We start from the raw sequence: 20666 nt of genomic DNA, 5'->3' as shown, positions 1-20666 counted from the left end.
TCGGACAGACTTAAGCATCGCTATGGGTGAGAAGGTCTCATCGTAGTCAATCCCTTGAACTTGTCGAAAACCTTTTGCAACAAGTCGAGCTTTATAGACAGTAACATTACCATCAGCGTCAGTCTTCTTCTTGAAGATCCATTTATTCTCAATTGCTTGCTGATGAACGGGCAAGTCAACCAAAGTCCATACTTTGTTCTCATACATGGATCCCATCTCAGATTTCATGGCCTCAAGCCATTTTGTGGAATCCGGGCTCACCATCGCTTCTTCATAGTTCGTAGGTTCATCATGATCTAGTATCATGACTTCTAGAACAGGATTACCGTACCACTCTGGTGCGGATCTTACTCTGGTTGATCTACGAGGTTCAGTAGTAACTTGATCTGAAGTTCCATGATCATTATCATTAACTTCCTCACTAATTGGTGTAGGTGTCATAGAAACTGGTTTCTGTGATGAACTACTTTCCAATAGAGGAGCAGGTATAGTTACCTCATCAAGTTCCACTTTCCTCCCACTCACTTCTTTCGAGAGAAACTCCTTCTCTAGAAAGGATCCATTCTTAGCAACGAAAGTCTTGCCTTCGGATTTGTGATAGAAGGTGTACCCAACAGTCTCCTTTGGGTATCCTATGAAGACACATTTCTCCGATTTGGGTTTGAGCTTATTAGGTTGAATCTTTTTCACATAAGCATCGCAGCCCCAAACTTTCAGAAACGACAACTTTGGTTTCTTGCCAAACCACAGTTCATAAGGGGTCGTATCAACGGATTTTGATGGTGCCCTATTTAACGTGAATGCGGCCATCTCTGAAGCATATCCCCAGAATGATAGCAGTAAATCTATAAGAGACATCATAGATTGCACCATATCTAGTAAAGTACGATTACGACGTTCGGACACACCATTACGCTGTGGTGTTCCGGGTGGCGTGAGTTGCGAAACTATTCTGTATTGTTTCAAATGTAGACCAAACTCGTAACTCAAATATTCTCCTCCACGATCAGATCATGGAAACTTTATTTTCTTGTTACGATGATTTTCAACTTCACTCTGAAATTCTTTGAACTTTTCAAATGTTTCAGACTTATGCTTCATCAAGTAGATATACCCATATCTGCTTAAATCATCTGTGAAGGTGAGAAAATAACGATATCCGCCACGAGCCTCAACATTCATCGGACCACATACATCTGTATGTATGATTTCCAACAAATCTGTTGCTCTCTCCATAGTACCAGAGAACGACATTTTACTTATGTTGACCATGAGGCACGGTTCGCAAGTACCAAGTGATTCATAATCAAGTGGTTCCAAAAGTCCATCAGTATGGAGTTTCTTCATGCGCTTTATACCGATATGACCTAAACGGCAGTGCCTCAAATAAGTTGCACTATCATTATCAACTCTGCATCTTTTGGCTTCAACATTATGAATATGTGTATCACTACTATCGAGATTCATAAAAAATAGACCACTCTTCAAGGGTGCATGACCATAAAAGATATTACTCATATAAATAGAACAACCATTATTCTCTGATTTAAATGAATAACCATCTCGCATCAAACAAGATCCAGATATAATGTTCAAGCTCAATGCTGGCACCAAATAACAATTATTTAGGTCTAATACTAATCCCGAAGGTAGATATAGAGGTAGCGTGCCGACCGCGATCACATCGACTTTGGAACCATTTCTCACGCGCATCGTCACCTCGTCCTTTGCCAGTGTTCGCTTAATCCGTAGTCCCTGTTTCGAGTTGCAAATATTAGCAACAGAACCAGTATCAAATACCCAGGTGCTATTGCGAGCTCTAGTAAGGTACACATCAATAACATGTATATCACATATACCTTTGTTCACCTTGCCATCCTACTTATCCGCCAAATACTTGGGGCAGTTCCGCTTCTAGTGACCAGTCTGCTTGTAGTAGAAGCACTCAGTCTCAGGCTTAGGTCCAGACTTGGGTTTCTTCTCCTAAGCAGCAACTTGCTTGCCGTTCTTCTTGAAGTTCCCCTTTTTCTTCCCTTTGCCCTTCTTAAAATTGGTGGTCTTACTGACCATCAACACTTGATGCTCCTTCTTGATTTCTACCTCCGCAGCTTTGAGCATTGCGAAGAGCTCGGGAATTGTCTTATCCATCCCTTGCATGTTATAGTTCATCACGAAGCTCTTGTAGCTTGGTGGCAGTGATTGAAGAACTCTGTCAATGACACTATCAACCGGAAGATTAACTCCCAGCTGAGTCAAGTGATTATGGTACCCAGACATTCTGAGTATATGTTCACTGACAGAACTATTCTCCTCCATCTTGCAGCTATAGAACTTATTGGAGACTTCATATCTATCAATCTGGGCATTCTTTTGAAATAGTAACTTCAACTCCTGGAACATCTCATATGCTCCATGACGTTCAAAACGTCGTTGAAGTCCCGGTTCTAAGCCGTAAAGCATGGCACACTGAACTATCGAGTAGTCATTAACACGTGACTGCCAGGCATTCACAATGTATGCAGTTGCTGGTGCAGGTGGTACACCCAGCTGTGCTTCTAGGACATAACTCTTCTGTGCAGCAATGAGGATAATCCTCAAGTTACGGACCCAGTCTGTGTAATTGCTACCATCATCTTTCAACTTTGCTTTCTCAAGGAACGCATTAAAATTCAATGGAACAACAGCACGGGCCATCTATCTACAATCAAACATAGACAAGCAAGATACTATCAGGTACTAAGTTCATGATAAATTTAAGTTCAATTAATCATATTACTTAAGAACTCCCACTTAGAAAGCCATCCCTCTAATCTTCTAAGTGATCATGTGATCCAAATCAACTAAACCATAACAGATCATCACGTGAAATGGAGTAGTTTCCAATGGTGAACATCACTATGTTGATCATATCTACTATATGATTCACGCTCGACCTTTCGGTCTCAGTGTTCCGAGGCCATATCTGCATATGCTAGGCTCGTCAAGTTTATCCTGAGTATTCTGCGTGTGTAAAACTGGCTTGCACCTGTTGTAGATGGACGTAGAGCTTATCACACCCGATCATCACCTGGTGTCTGGGCACGGCGAACTTTTGCAACGGTGCATACTCAGGGAGAACACTTTTTATCTTGAAATTTAGTGAGAGATCATCTTATAATGCTACCGTCAGTCAAAGCAAGATAAGATGCATAAAAGATAAACATCACATGCAATCAATATAAGTGATATGATATGGCCATCATTATCTTGTGCTTGTGATCTCCATCTCCGAAGCACCTTCATGATCACCATCGTCACCGGCGCGACACCTTGAGCTCCATCGTAGCATCATTGTCGTCTCACCAAACTTATGCTTCCACGACTATCGCTACCGCTTAGTGATAAAGTAAAGCATTACAGGGTGATTGAATTGCATACAATAAAGTGATAACCATATGGCTCCTGCCAGTTACCGATAACTCGGTTACAAAACATGATCATCTCATACAATAAAATTTAGCATCATGTCTTGACCATATCACATCACAACATGCCCTGCAAAAACAAGTTAGACGTCCTCTACTTTGTTGTTGCAAGTTTTACGTGGCTGCTACGGGCTTAGCAAGAACCGTTCTTACCTACGCATCAAAACCACAACGATAGTTTGTCAAGTTGGTGTTGTTTTAACCTTCGCAAGGACCGGGCCTAGCCACACTCGGTTCAACTAAAGTTGGAGAAACTGACACCTGCCAGCCACCTGTGTGCAAAGCACGTCGATAGAACCAGTCTCGCGTAAGCGTACGCGTAATGTCGGTCCAGGACGCTTCATCCAACAATACTGCCAAACCAAAGTATGACATGCTGGTAAGCAGTATGACTTATATCGCCCACAACTCACTTGTGTTCTACTCGTGCATATGACATCTATGCATAAAACCTGGCTCGGATGCCACTGTTGGGGAACGTAGTAATTTCAAAAAAAATCCTACGCACACGCAAGATCATGGTGATGCATAGCAACGAGAGGGGAGAGTGTTGTCTACGTACCCTCGTAGACCGGAAGCGGAAGCGTTAGCACAACGCGGTTGATGTAGTCGTACGTCTTCACGATCCAACCGATCAAGTATCGAACGTACGACACCTCCGAGTTCAACACACATTCAGCCCGATGACGTCCCTCGAACTCCGATCCAGCTGAGTGTTGAGGGAGAGTTTCATCAGCACGGCGGTGTGGTGATGATGTTGATGTTCTACCGATGCATGGCTTCGCCTAAGCACCGCTACAGTATTATCGAGGTGGACTATGGTGGAGGGGGGTACCGCACACGGCTAAAAGATCAACTTGATCAATTGTTGTGTCTTTGGGCTGCCCCCTACCCCCATATATAAAGGAGCAAGGGGGGTGCGGCCGGCCAGGGAGAGGGCGCGCCAGGAGGAGTCCTACTCCCACCGGGAGTAGGACTCCCCCCTTTCCTAGTTGGAATAGGATTCGGGAGAAGGAAAAGAGAGAAGGGAAGAAGGAAAGAGGGGCCCGGCCCCCTTGCCCTAAACCAATTCGGTTTGGGCCTTGGGGGGGCGCGCCCCACACTCCCCTTGCTTCCCCTCTATTTCCACTAAGGCCTATGTAGGCCCATTAAGCCCCCGGGGGGTTCCGGTAACCTCCCGGTACTCCGGTAAAATCTTGATTTCACCCGGAACACTTCCGACATCCAAACATAGGCTTCCAATATATCAATCTTCATGTCTCGACCATTTCGAGACTCCTCTTCATGCCCTTGATCATATCCGGGGCTCCGAACAACCTTCGGTACATCAAAACATATAAACTCATAATATAACTGTCATCGTAACGTTAAGCGTGCGGACCCTACAGGTTCGAGAACTACGTATACATGACTGATACACGTCTCCGGTCAATAACCAATAGCAGAACCTAGATGCTCATATTGGCTCCCACATATTCTATGAAGATCTTTATCGGTCAAACCGCACAACAACATACGTTGTTCCCTTTGTCATCGGTATGTTACTTGCCCGAGATTCGACCGTCGGTATCTCAATACCTAGTTCAATCTCGTTACCAGCAAGTCTCTTTACTCGTTCCGTAACACATCATACCGCAACTAACTCATTAGTTGCAATGCTTGCAAGGCTTAAGTGATGTGCATTACTGAGAGGGCCCAGAGATACCTCTCCGACAATCGGAGTGACAATTCCTAATCTCGAAATACGCCAACCCAACAAGTACCTTTGGAGACACCTGTAGAGCACCTTTATAATCACCCAGCTACGTTGTGACGTTTGGTAGCACACAAAGTGTTCCTCCGGTAAACGGGAGTTGCATAATCTCATAGTCATAGGAACATGTATAAGTCATGAAGAAAGCAATAGCAGAATACTAAACGATGGTGTGCTAAGCTAACGGAATGGGTCATGTCAATCACATCATTCTCCTAATGATGTGACCCTGTTAATCAAATGACAACTCATGTATATGGTTAGGAAACATAACCATCTTTGATCCACAAGCTAGTCAAGTAGAGGCATACTAGTGACAATCTGTTTGTCTATCTATTCACACATGTATTATGTTTCCGGTTAATACAATTCTAGCATGAATAATAAACATTTATCATGATATAAGGAAATAAATAATAACTTTATTATTGCCTCTAGGGCAATTCAATGAAACCCTTCTCAAGCAGGTGGATGGGAATGGTTTTCGAGTCAGGGTAAGACTTTGTATTCCCACAGATAGGGCATGGACAACACATAAAAGCATTTTGCTTGTTTGCCTCGGCCACTTCGAGAAAATTATGCACACCCTTAATGTACCCGGAGGTGCGTTTGTCACCGTACATCCATTTCCGGTTCATCTGCGTGCATTATATATAATTAAGCGTGTCAAAAAACATTACAGAACATCATGAATAGAGAAGTGACCAAATTAATAGAAGTTCATCATCACATTAAAACCAAAGTACAGTAGTGATCAAATTTTATTACTGAAAAAATAAATGCAGAAAGTTCATACATAGTTCTCATTGAACAACATATAGCTCTCTGGAGCATCTAATTAAAACATACATTGAAACTATGTAAAACATTCAAATGCAACAACAAATGCGATCATAATCTCAACTAAGGTAACAATTGATCCAACGGCATAATGATACCAAGCCTCAGTGTGAATGGCATATTTTCTAATCTTTCTAATCAAGTGCATTGCATCCATCTTGATCTTGTGATCATCGACGGCATCCGCAACATGCAACTCCAATTTCATCTTCTCCTCCTCAATTCTTTTAATTTTTTCTTTAAGTAATTGTTTTCTTTTTTCAACTAAATTTAACCTCTCGACAAGAGGCTCGGTTCGAATTTCTGGTTCACATACCTCCTAGATAAAAACATCTATGTCACGTTGGTCGGCGTAATTGTCATGAACACTAAATGAAATAAATAGTTATAAAAGATAATATACCACATCTGAATCATAGACAGGACGAGGGCCGATGGGGGCGGATACCAAAATCATCGCACTATATAATAACAAACAATAATAAAAGTAAGAAAATTATATAAGTATCTATGTAAATCATACAAGTAAGAATTTTTTTCTTTTAGAAAGAAGATAAGAACAAAAGGCTCACCACGGTGGTGCCGGCGACGAGATCGGCGCGGGCGATCGACGGCGGTGAGGACGGGGACGGGACAGGACGGACCGGCAAACCTAGAAAAATCTTGGGGAAAATGGAGATTGGACAAGGAGCTTGGAGAGGAGAAATCTTAAGTGTGGCTCGGGCATTTCATCGAACACCTCATGTGCATAGGAGGTGAGCTAGAACAACACACACCTCTCCCACGGCCGGCCAAAAAAACAGAGTAGTGGGCGAACAGCGCAGTGAGCGGGCAGGGGTATATTTAGGCTTCTCTTTAGTCCTGGATGGTGGCTAGAACCGGGACAGAAGACTGACCTTTGGTCCCGGTTCCAGCCACCAACCGGGACTAAAGGCGCTGGGCCAGGAGTGGGGCCCATTAGTCCTGGTTCGTGTCTGGAACCGGGACCAAAGGTGTTAGACGAACCGGGACCAATGGCCCCCGAGGCCCAGCCGGCGCCCTGGCCTCACGAACCTGGACTGATGCACCCTTTGGTCCCGGTTCATGAGTGAAGCAGGATTAATGCCCTTATCATGGCCTCAACTGAAGCCCTGTTTTCTACTAGTGTAAGTTCATGTGTTGTGTGCTTGTCGGAAATTGATACGTCTCCGTCGTATCTATAATTTTTGATTGTTTCATGTCAACATTCTACAACTTTCACATATTTTTGGCAACTATTTATATGATTTATTGGAGTAACCTATTGATCCAGTGCCCAGTGCCAGTTCCTGTTTTTGCATGTTTTTTGTATCGCAGAATATCCATATAAAATGAAGTCCAAATGCAATAAAATTTCACGGAGAATTATTTTGGAATATATGTGATTTTTGGGAGTTGGAATCACCGCAAACGGAGGCCCACACAACCCACAAGACACCAGGGTGCACCAGAGGCCCTTGGCGCGTGGTGGTGGGTTGTGCCCTCCTTGAACGTCGGTTGGAGCTCTAATCTGGGCGCAAGGAAGCTTATATCTAGAAAAAATCGTGTTAAAATCTCAGTGCAATCGGAGTTATGGATCTCCCGGAATATAAGAAACGGTTTTCGGCCAGATCTGGGGAATGTGAAATAGAAGAGAACAGAGAGGGTGATCCAATCTCGGAGGGGCTCCCACCCCTCCGCCGCCATGGAGGCCATGGACCAGAGGGGGAACGCTCCTCCCATCTAGGGGGAGGCCAAGGAAGAAGAAGGAGGAGGGGGGCTCTCCCCCTCTCTCCCGGTGGCGCCGGAACACCGTTGGGGCTAGGATCATCATGGCGATCTACGTCAACAATCTTGCTACCGTCAACACCAACTTTCTCCCCCTCTATGCAGCGGTGTAACACCTCTTCTCCCTGCTGTAATCTCTACTTAAACATGGTGCTCAACTCCATATATTATTTCCCAATGATCTATGGTTATCCTATGATGTTTGAGTATATCTGTTTTGTCCTGTGGGTTAATCGTGATCTTGGCTGGTATGATTGTTTATTTTATTTATGGTGCTGTCCTACGGTGCCCTCCGTCTCGCGTAAATGTGAGGAGTCCCCGCTGTAGGGTGTTGCAATACGTTCAGGATTTGCTTATGGTGGGTTGCGGGACTGACAGAAGCTTACACCCGAGTAGGTGGGTTGTTGCGCGTGGGATAAAGAGGACTTGATAGTTAATGATATGGTTGGGTTTCATGACCTTAATGATCTTTAGTAGTTGCGGATGCTTGCTAGAGTTCCAATCATAAGTGCATATGATCCAAGTAGAGAAAGTATGTTATCTCATGCCTCTCCCTCATATAGAATTGCAAGAATGATTACCGGTACTTGTTATCGATTTCCTAGGGACAAATGACTTTCTTGTTGACAAAAGCTATCCACTTTTATTACATTGCAATTTATTCATAGTTTTATTCTCGTGAATTACTCCTAGTTTTATTCTTGTTCTACGTAAAGCAACGTTAAGTGTGCGTAGAGTTGTATTGGTGGTCGATAGAACTTGAGGGAATATTTGTTCTGCCTTTAGCTCCTCGTTGGGTTCGACACTCTTATTTATCAAAGAAGGCTACAAACGATCCCCTATACTTGTGGGTTATCAAGACCTTTTTCTGGCGCCATTGCCGGGGAGCAATAGCGTGGGGTGAATACTCTCACGTGTGCTTGTTTGCTTTATCACTAAGTAGTTTTTATTTTTTGTTCTAAGTTCTTCTCTATCTTTAGTTATAGATATGGAACACGAAACACCAAAAAAATAGTGGTACTTGCTACTCATGGAGATGGGGAACCTCCTAAAACCCTCGATGCTTGTTATGTGAAAAATATTATGCACTACTTTCATAATCCTGAGAAAACCCCATCCAACATGATAATGGGAGTAACGTTGGATCAACATGAACACTTTAGGGATTATCGCTTTTATGGGATCAAATTTATATGTTGCATTGTTATGCTCGGGATTTATGCTTGAGATATGATTTTACTTGTTGCTCTAGGGTGAATGCTCCACACCTTCCCTTTTCATGCAAATTTAATGATAATGAAACCCTGGCTTCTTATGCGAATGGTATATATGATTACTATGATGTGGAACGAATAGAAGAATTTGTTGCTTTTAAGGGTGCTTATGAAATTGAATCTTTGTTTGAAAAGTTTGAAGATTTTGATGATTCCGTTTATAGACCTAAAATTTTTGCTATCCTGAAATATTGCTATGATAATTATAAATATAATTCTGATATTGATGAATTTATTGAGAAAATCTCAGTTGTCCAAGAAGAGACTAATATTTTGCAGGAGTCTATGGAAGAAGGAATTGATGAAACTATGAGCTCATTGCATGAAAAAGATGATGAGGAGAGCGAAGAACAAAAGGAGGAAGAGCGGATTAGCTACCCGTGCGCACCTTCTAATGAGAGTAACTCTTCAACTCATACATTATTTAATTTCCCTTCATGCTTACGGAAGTATGAATGCTATGATAATTGCTATGATCCCTTGGATTCTTTTGAAATATCCCTTTTTGATGAACTTGATGCTTGCTATGCTTGTGGCCAAAATGCCAATATGAATTATGCTTATGGAGATGAACTTGCTATAGTTCCTTATATTAAGAATGAAATTATTGCTGTTGCACCCACACATGATAGTCCTATTATCTTTTTGAATTCTCCAAACCACACTATATTGGAGAAGATTGCACTTATTAAGGATTATATTGATGGGCTGCGTTCTACCATTATACGTGATGATTTTGATGAATACAATATGCATGTGCTTGTTGCTCCTACTTGCAATTATTATGAGAGAGGAACTACATCTCTGCCTCTCTATGTTTCCAACACGATAAAATTGCAAGAAACTGCTTATGCTATGTATCGGCCTTTACTTGATGTGCATGAATTGTTCTTGTATGACATGCCGATGCATAGGAAGAGAGTTAGACTTCATCATTGCATGATATATGTTGCTTTGTGCTCTCTACTAAATGCCAAATTGATGTCGCTTGAAGCTACGTCGGTATTTCCCCAAGTAGGAAGGAATGATGCAGCACAGTGGCGGTAGGTATTTCCCTCAGATATGAAACCAAGGTTATCGAACCAGTATGAGAACCAAGCAACACACCGTAAATAGCCCCTGCACACAAATAACAAATATTCGCAACCCGACGTGTTAAAGGGTTGTCAATTCTTTTTGGGTAACGGTGCCAGAAATTGGTGCGTTGACGGGAGAAAGTTGTAAATATTGATAGATCGAACGCAAAATAAAATAAATTGTAGAAAGGTATTTTTGTATTTTTGGTTTAATAAATCTGAAAATAAAAGGCAAATAAAATAGACCGCGAAGGCAAATAATATGAGAAAGAGACCCGAGGGCCGTAGGTTTCACTAGTGGCTTCTCTCGAGAAAAATAGCAAACGGTGGGTAAAAAAATTACTGTTGGGCAATTGATAGAACTTCAAATACTCATGACGATATCCAGGCAATGATCATTACATAGGCATCATGTCCAAGATTAGTAGACCGACTCCTGCCTGCATCTACTACTATTACTCCACACATCGACCACTATCCAGGATGCATCTAGTGTATTAAGTTTATGGAAAAACGGAGTAATGCAGTAAGAATGATGACATGATGTAGACAAGATCTATCTATGTAGAGATATACCCCATTGTTTTATCCCTAGTAGCAACGATACATACGTGTAGGTTCCCCATCTGTCACTAGGATCAAGCACCATAAGATCGAACCCACTACAAAGCACCCCTTCCCGTTGCAAGATAAATAGATCAAGTTGGCCAAACAAAACCCAAATACCGGAGAAGAAATACGAGGCTGTAAGCAATCATGCATAAAAGAGATCAAAGAAACTCAAATACTTTCGTGGATATAAAAAGATAGATCTGATCATAAACTCAAAGTTCATCCGATCCCAACAAACACACCGCAAAAAGAGTTACATCGTATGGATCTCCAAGAGACCATTGTATTGAGAATTAAATGAGAGAGAGGAAGCCATCTAGCTACTAACTACAGACCCGAAGGTCTACAAAGAACTACTCACGCATCATTAGAGAGGCACCAATGGAGGTGGTGAACCCCATCCATGATGGTGTCTAGATTGGATCTGGTGGTTTTGGACTCTGGGGAAGCTAGAATTGTTTTTCATCGACTCCTCTAGGCTTTCTGTAATATTGGGTTATTTATAGAGCAAAGAGGCGGTCCGGGGGGCACCCGAGGTGGGCACAACCCACCAGGGCACGCCTGGGCCTCCTGCGCGCCCTGGTGGGTTGTGCTCTCCTCGGAGCACCCCCAGGCACAGCCTTGGCCCATTAGGTGTCTTCTGGTCCATAAAAAATCTCCGTAAAGTTTGTGGCATTTGGACTCCGTTTGGTATTGATTTTCTACGTGTAAAAAACATGCAAAAAACAGCAACTCACACTTGGCACTATGTCAATAAGTTAGTGCCAAAAAATGATATAAAATGACTATAAAATGATTATAAAACATCCAAGATTGATAATATAACAACATGGAACAATAAAAAAATCATAGATACGTTGGAGACGTATCAGCATCCCCAAGCTTTTTGATGTGGAATGCTGCCTAACATGTCATATCATATTCTTTTCTTTATAGCATGGACATTTGGACCTTTATATTGTTCAAAGCAATAGTCTAGTTTTGACATGATAACTTAAATACTCAAGCATATCAACAAGCAACCATGTCTTTCAAAATATCAACGCTAAAATAAGCTATCCCTAGCCCATCATGCTCAATCATTGATCCATTCATGAAACACACTCGCATATTAACTACACCCAATGCTCAAGTATGATCATATTGCCTCCTAGTTGGTGCTTTTGTAAGAGAAGATGGAGACTCAAAATAAAAATTGCATAAAGTAAAAGAAAGGCCCTTCGTAGAGGGAAGTAGGGATTTGTAGAGGTGCCAGAGCTCAAAGCGAAAAAACTTAGAGATAAAAAACATTTTGGGAGGTGTATCCTCCCCATCAACGAAAACGACTTAGAGTTCCCAGCACTTTCCATGCTAGATATATCATAGGCGGTTCCCAAACAGATAATAAAGTTTATTCCTGTTTCAACCACACTTTCACTTTCCATGGCTAGATGTATCCACAGTTGCCCTCCATACAACACTTTCCAAGGAATTTACTATTTGACAACATAAACTAAATTCATTTTTCATTTCGGGATTGGGCATCCCTAATACCTTTGCCTTACTCTCGTGCAATGACAAGTGAATAAACACTCATCGTGAGAATAACACATCTAGCATGGAAAGTATTAGCCACCCATCACCTCTCCGCGAGCAAAAAGAACACACAAAATAGAAGTTCATTTTGAAAATTAGAGATGACGCATACAAATTTGCTTAGAACAGCAAAAGAATACTGCATATAGGTAGATATAGTGGACTCATGTGGCAAAACTGGTTAAAGGTTTTTGGATGCACAAGTAGTGATCATACTTAGTGCAAAATGAAGGCTAGCAAAAGATTGAGAAGCGACCAACCAAGAAACGAATAATCTCATAAGTGAGCATTAAGGATAATTAACACCGAATAATGCACCACAAGTATGATATAATTTCATTGCACAATTACTAACTTTCGTGCTTGTATAGGGAATCACAAACCTTAACACCAATATTCTTACTAAAGCATAATTACTCATCAAGATGACTCACATACCACATCATCATATGTCAAAACTATTACTAAGAATCAAGCTTATTTTGTCCAATGATCTTCATGAAAGTTTTTATTATATCCTTCTTGGATATCCATCACTTTGGAACTAATTTTCATATGTTGCTTTTGACAAGCTCAAACAAATATAAGTGAAGACCATGAGCATAATTATTATTTCTCTCAAAATAATTTAAGTGAAGAAAGAGAGAATTTCTTGAAATTTTTACTAACTCTCATATAAATCTAAGTGAATCAGGAGAGCACTTCTTTAAAAATACTAAAGCACACCGTGCTCAAAAAGATATAAGTGAAGCACTAGAGCAAGTCAATAGCTCATAAAATTTTTATGTGAAGCATAGAGAGTAATTCTTAACAAGTCTTGACATAATTTTGGCTCTCCCAAATAGGTGTGTCCAGCAAGGAATCAAGACTTAAAACACAAAATAAAAGAAGCAAAGACTCATATCATACAAGACGCTCCAAGCAAAACACATAGTATATGACGAATAAAAATATAGCTTCGAGTAAAATATCGATGGTCATTAGAAGAAAGAGGGGATGCCACTCGGGGGCATCCCCAAGCTTAGTTGCTTGCTCTCTTTTGGATAATAGCTTGGGATGCCGGGGCATCCCCAAGCTGAGGCTCTTGTAAGTGCATCTAGTGCCACCCCTAGTTGGTTTTGGAGTATTGACGACAAACCTGGTTGAGGGACTAATGTGTTTGTGAGAATTGCAGGATAACACAGGTAGAAGTCCCTCATTGATTCGGTTTTCCTACCAGAGATGACCCCTAAAAATGTATGAAGACATTGAAGTCAAAGGTGGTATGTGAAGACATTGACATTGAAGACTATGACAAGAGAAGACATTGTGTGAAGAGTGTAGAGCGCGAAGACTTAGATGTTTTGTCGTTCTTTTTCTTCTTTGTTGAGTCATAGGAACCACCGTACTGTTAAGTGGGGTCCAAGAGAACCAGTCAGAATGACTGAAGTGATGCTTAACCAGAATCCTATGTCTTCGAGCGAAGACAATGAGAGGAATCTGGTCCAGAGTTGGATAAGTCGGCTTTGCTTGTAGCCCAAGTAAAGTTGTCGTGTGTGTTTGAAATCTAACCATTGGAACACGTGTCAGTTCCTTAGTCACCAAGGGTCATTTCGGACAAATCAGGTCGGGTTGCCTAGTGGCTATAAATAGCCCACCCCCTACAATCATAAACGGTTGGCTGCTCAGAGTTACTGTACGGCTTTTGTCATTTGAGAGCAACCCACCTCGAAGCCTTTGAGAGAGAATTCCTTGCAAGGATAAAGCCCTAACCACCCAGAGCCAAAGAGTGTTAGGCATCACTGAAGTCTTCCTGTCTGTGTGATCTGAAGACTTATTACACTTGAGGACTGTGAATCCTCCAGCCGGTTAGGCGTCGCGTTCTGAGCATCCAAGAGTCATTGTGGATCGCCGGTGAATGAAGTCTGTGAAGGTTTGGGAGTATACCTTGAAGACTTACCAGAGTGATTGGGCGAGGACTAGGTGTCCTTAGCTCAATGGGAATAAGGTGAAGACTCGGTCTTCTGAGTTGAATCTCAGCCTTCCTAACCAGGCGTGCAGTTGTCACAACAACTGGAACTGGTCCAACAAATCATTGTCTTCGACGAGTCACTGGTTTCGTCCTTCCCATTCCTTTACTTACTGTTGGCCCTGGTGAAGTCATTGTATGATTGCATTATCTTTTGTCTTCACTAAGTAACTCTTTGTTCTGATTGGCTTCACAATATCTTCCTACCTGATCTATACTGCCTAGCTGCTATTAGTCTTTGTGCTTTCTCTTCATTGAATACTTGACTATGGCTTGCTTAGTGTAGTCTACCTTTCGCTGCATGGTAATAGGTTTATTTCTATCGTTTGTCTTCGAAACTTCCATGTTTTGAAGACTTTCATAAAAATCGCCTATTCACCCCCCTCTAGTCGATCACTAGCACTTTCAATTGGTATCAGAGCAAGGTACTCCCTTGTTCTGTGTGATTCGGTTTAACCACCTGGAGTTTTAGCTATGTTGACTACAGGGATAATCAAAGTCTCCGCTGCGTGCCCAGTCTTCGATGGAACTGAATATCCCTACTGGAAGAATAAGATGCGCATGCATCTTGAAGCCATTGATGTTGACCTATGGTATGTCGTCAAGAATGGCATTCCCAAGGATGGTGAAGGTGTCACCGCTGCTGATGTCAAGAAGTTCGTTCAACTGGACTCCACTGCCAAGAACATCATCTGTGGTCATCTGACCAAAGGACAGTATGGCCGTGTGAGTGCTTTGGAAACATCTAAGCTAGTCTGGGACTGGCTCTCCAAGGTCAACGAAGGCGTATCAACCCAGAGAGATCAGAGAATCAGTGTCCTTCGCAACCTCTTCAACCGCTTCAAGAGAAATGACAATGAGAATGTCCAGCTCACGTTTGATCGACTCACTGACATCACAAATGAGCTTCAAGCCCTCGGTGCTACTGAGATCACCAAGCATGAAGTCGTCAAGACACTCCTGAGATCACTTGACAGCTCGTTTGACACCCTAGCCCTGATGATTCAAGAATGTCCTGACTTCAAGACACTCGATCCGTCTAACATACTTGAGAGGCTCAACACACATGAGTTTTAGCTTTCTGAGAAAAGAGACATCTACGGTCCCAACTATGGGTGAACTCATGCCTTGAAGGCAAAAGATGTCTCCTCATCTAAAGAAGAATCTGACAACAGTTCTGATGATCCTGAAGACATTGGAAAGGAGCTTGCTATGCTTGTGAAGAAGTTCCAAAAATTCACCAAGAAGAAAGGCTTCAGAAAGTCTTCACGATCAAGCTCAAGGAATGATGAAGCTTCTGCTCATGACTACAAGAAGAGAACATGCCACAAGTGCAAGAAACCTGGCCACTACATCTCTGAGTGTCCGCAGCGGGACAATGAGAACAAGAAGAAAAAGAAGAGCAAGGAGTATGATTCTGATGACAAGAAGAAGAAGAAATACTCAAAGTCTTCTTCCAAGTCTTCCTCAAAGTCTTCATCACACAAGAAGAGCTCATCTGGCAAGGCTCGTGCGTTTGTTGGCAAGGAAATGGATTCAGAGGAGGAGTCCACTTCGGAGGAGGCGGAGGTGGAGTATGAGGAGGAGTCCGATTCTGGCGTTGCAAGTCTGGCTACAACCTATGTTGCCAAGTCCACCTTCAACACTGAAGACAATGACTCCGTCACCAACGCTGATGCTAATGACAAGGACAACTCCACTCCCACCTACTGCTTCATGGAACGCGGTGCCAAGGTAAACTCACACGCCACTCACTATCAAACATCAAGTGAAGATGACTCTGATTGTGGTTCCAAACCCAGCTACAAAACACTTGCTAAAATTGCAACTGAACAACAGAAAGCTATGGAACATATTCAAAAACTATTAGACAAAAGCGATGACCTGTTAGACGCTGAAATGACTCGACCTCAGTCCTTAATTGAAGACATAAAAAATCTTCATGTTAAGTATGAGGAACTTGAAAGTCGTCATGAAACGCTCTCAACAACTCATGAAAAGCTTTCCTATGATTATCTTCAAAGGAAGCAAGATCTTGAGAAATTGAGAGAGGCTCATGAAGATCTTAAAAAGGAAAATGAGTCACTTCGCGCCAAACAGATCAGTTCCGCTCAGGAAGGATTTGAACCACCATGTCTTAAATGCATTGAGCGTGATAACGCTACTTCTGTTGCTGAATGTTCTACTGCTGTTACTGTTGCAATATCTTCAACTGCTGATCTGGTAACTAACCCCTCTGCTGAGGATGCCACTGCTATTGCTGATGAGAATGCTAGGTTGAAGACATTGCTTGAAACAGGGATGTTCAAAAGTCTCAAAGGGCATCAGACATTATGTGATGTTCTCAAAAGGCAGATCCTGAACCAAAACCCTAGGAAAGAGGGTGTTGGGTTCGAGAGGAAAATGAATGCTGATGGCTCTTATTGGAAACCTGAGCAGTACCCCAAAACCACATGGGTTGCTGCAAAGGAACCTTCAGCGGATCCATCCACCCTATCTGGCTTCACTTGTGCTAATCCCATTGTTATTGATGAATCCTTTGATGCAAACTATAAACTATTTAAGAATCAGAATGGTGAAGTGTTTGCGAGGTATATTGGTACTAACTGCAGGAATGGGCCGCCTATGAAGAAAGTCTGGGTGCCGAAAAGATGTTTGGAGAATCTTCCTGTTAATGTTGTCATGACACCACACATGAAGAAGACAAACCCCAAACCACAGGATTCATACGGTCCAAAGGCTTCATACAGACAGAGGACTCACCTGAGTCGCACTAACGCAAATGATTTGCAGGGAAACCTTACTCAGGCCTATCAATATGAGCGCGTTTTGTCAAACCGCCATGTTCATAAGACCAAGAACTACTCTGCTTATTCTTATGAGTACTATTGTCCACCTGCAAGACTTTTTGCTAGGGCTCTAAAGCCAAAGTTCTCAGATGCTGCACTTAGACTCATTGCTTCGAAGCCACCCTTGAAGATGTGGGTGGCTAAGAAAGCTTAACTCTCTTTTTGCAGGAAAGGTCTCCAGACGAAAACCAAAATCGTCTGAAGCTATTGCTGGTGACCTTAAACATCTTGTAGGGTGCAAGATCAAATGCCCAAATGGTCTTGTTGTGTATATTGTTCCTGAGTCGCTTGCTACTTGTCCTATCAGTCCTAACCTTGATCTAAGCTTTCATAATCCACTTGCTCATCAAATGTTTATGCTTCACAATTCTCTTCGTGAAGCCTATCCCCCTAACTGCACTGTAGGGTACGACACCAGCTGCTTTAGAATGGATTATTGATAGTGGGTGTACTAATCACATGACTGGCAAGCGAAGTCTTCTTATGGACTCAACCTTACGTCCATCTGACAAAAGTCACATCACATTTGCTGACACTGGTAAAAGCAAGGTATTGGGTCTAGGTAGAGTTGCAATCTCAAGTGATCAACACATGGATAAAGTCATGCTTGTTGAATCCCTTGGTTTCAACTTAATGTCTGTCTCAATGCTTTGTGATTTAAACATGATTGTGATGTTTGGAAAATATCGTTGCCTTGTTCTAATGGAATCTGACAAGTCTCTAGTTTTTGAAGGGTATCGGAAAGATGATTTGTACATGGTAGATTTCTCAGCAGGACCACAACTTGCCGTATGTCTTCTAGCAAAAGCTTCAGAATGTTGGCTCTGGCATCGAAGGCTAGGGCATGCTGGCATGAGGAACTTGCACACTCTTGCAAGAAAGAAGCATGTCATAGGCATCGAGGGCGTCAAGTTCAAGAAGGATCACTTATGCGGTGCCTGTGAAGTAGGAAAGATGACGAGGGCCAAGCGTCCCTAGAAGACAATCATGACAACGACTCAACCCTTCGAACTGCTCCACATGGACCTTTTCGGTCCCACTCATTACTCAACTCTTAGTACTACTGCTTGTCTCTATGGCTTTGTCATTGTTGATGATTATTCAAGATATACTTGGGTGCATATAATCATCTACAAGACTGAAGTGCAGGATGTCTTCAGATGCTTCGCCAATCAAGCCATGAACAACTATGGCGTCAAGATAAAGCACATCAGAAGCGACAATGGCATTGAATTCAAGAACACTGGGCTAGATACATATCTTGATACTTTGGGCATCACACATGAATTCTCAGCTCCGTACACGCCACAACAGAATGGCATCATCGAACGCATGAACAGAACACTTATTGAGATGGCCCGGACGATGCTTGATGAATACAAGACTCCAAGAAAATTCTGGCCTGAAGCCATTGATACTACATGCCATATCATCAACCGTGTTTATCTTCATAAGCTTCTCAACAAGACATCCTATGAGGTCCTTACTGGCAAGAAGCCAAATGTCAGTTACTTCAGAGTATTTGGTGCCAGGTGCTGGATCAAGGATCCACATCACACTTCAAAATTTGCACCGAAAGCACATGAAGGTTTTATGCTTGGATATGGAAAGGATTCGCACTCCTACGGAGTCTTCAACCTCTTTCACTATAAAGTGGTTGAAACTATGGATGTGCGGTTAGATGAGACTAACGGCTCGCAAAGAGAGCACCTGTCAAATGTGCTAGATGAAGTTCCATCCAGTGAATCAATCAAACTTATGGGAACTGGAGAAATCATACCATCTGAAGCTCAGCCTGAAGAGGAACTTATCATCTCCGCACCTGATCAACCAGAAGACAATGCTCAGCCTGAAGAGGAACTTATCATCTCCGCACCTGATCAACCAGAAGACAATGCTCAGCCTGAAGACAATCCTTCTAACGATGAAAATGATCAGCAAGAGCAAAATCTCCATCCTATACATCCTCGTATTGCAAATGAAGTACAGATTGAGAGAATAATTGATAGCATCAATGCACCAGGTCCACTCACTCGTTCAAGGGCAACACAGCTAGCAAATTTCTATGGGCACTTCGTATTCGTCTCAATATCTGAACCCAAGAAAGTTGATGAAGCTTTCATGGAACCTGAATGGATTCAAGCTATGCAAGAAGAGCTTCAACAGTTTGAACTGAATAATGTATGGGAATTGGTTAAGCGTCCTGATCCTCGTAAGCACAATATAATAGGCACTAAATGGATATATCGCAACAAGCAAGATGAGCATGGTCAAGTTGTCAGAAACAAAGCTCGCCACGTTGCTCAAGGATACACTCAAGTTCAAGGGATTGACTTCGATGAAACATTTGCTCCTATGGCTAGGCTTGAAGCCATACGCATACTGCTGGCCTATGCAAATCATCATAACATTCTTCTGCATCAAATGGATGTGAAGAGCGCTTGTCTCAATGGCAAGATTGACGAAGAAGTGTATGTTGCACAACCACCTCGCTTTGAAGATCCAAAACATCCTGACATGGTGTACAAGCTCAACAAGGCACTGTATGGCCTCAAACAAGCCCCTCGGGCTTGGTATGACACACTCAAAGACTTCCTGAAGAGCAAAGGCTTCAAACCTGGTTCCCTCGACCCCACTCTCTTCACGAAGACATATGATGGTGAACTGTTTGTGTGCCAAATATATGTGGATGACATTATCTTCGGCTGCACCAATCAGAAATACACTGACGAGTTTGGATATATGATGCAAGAGCAATATCAGATGTCCATGATGGGTGAGCTAAAGTTCTTCCTTGGTCTTCAAATACGTCAGCAACGCAACGACATCTTTATATCTCAAGAGAAATACCTCAAAGATTGCCTGAAGAAATTTGGGATGCAAGATTGCAAAGGCTTCACGACGCCAATGCCAGCCAAACATCATCTGGGTCCCGACGACAATGGTAAAGAGTTCGATCAAAAGGTATACCGCTCCATGATTGGTTCCTTGCTTTATTTATGTGAAGCGAATTCTCTGATATTTGGCTCACACCCCAACACTAGGATTATGGTATCCAAAGGGCTCAGAGTTTGATCTAGTTGGATTCTCAGATGTTGATTATGCTGATGACAAGGTGGATCGCAAGTCTACATCAGGCACATGTCATTTTCTGGGACGATCACTTGTATGTTGGTCTTCAAAGAAGCAGAACTGTGTATCTCTCTCCACAGCTGAATCTAAATACATTGCTGATGGATCTTGCTACGCCCAGCTTCTATGGATGAAGCAAACACTCAAAGACTATGGCATTCATATGAAGCAAGTACCACTCTACTGCGACAATGAAGGCGCCATCAAGATTGCCAACAACCCAGTTCAGCACTCGAAGACAAAACACATTGAAATTCGTCATCACTTTCTCAGAGATCATGTTATGAAGGAAGATATT

This window comes from Triticum dicoccoides, chromosome 6A (assembly GCF_002162155.2).
Source record: "Triticum dicoccoides isolate Atlit2015 ecotype Zavitan chromosome 6A, WEW_v2.0, whole genome shotgun sequence".
NCBI lineage: Eukaryota > Viridiplantae > Streptophyta > Magnoliopsida > Poales > Poaceae > Triticum > Triticum dicoccoides.
The sequence above is the reverse complement of the archived record's forward strand: the minus strand, read 5'-3'. Positions refer to the sequence as shown.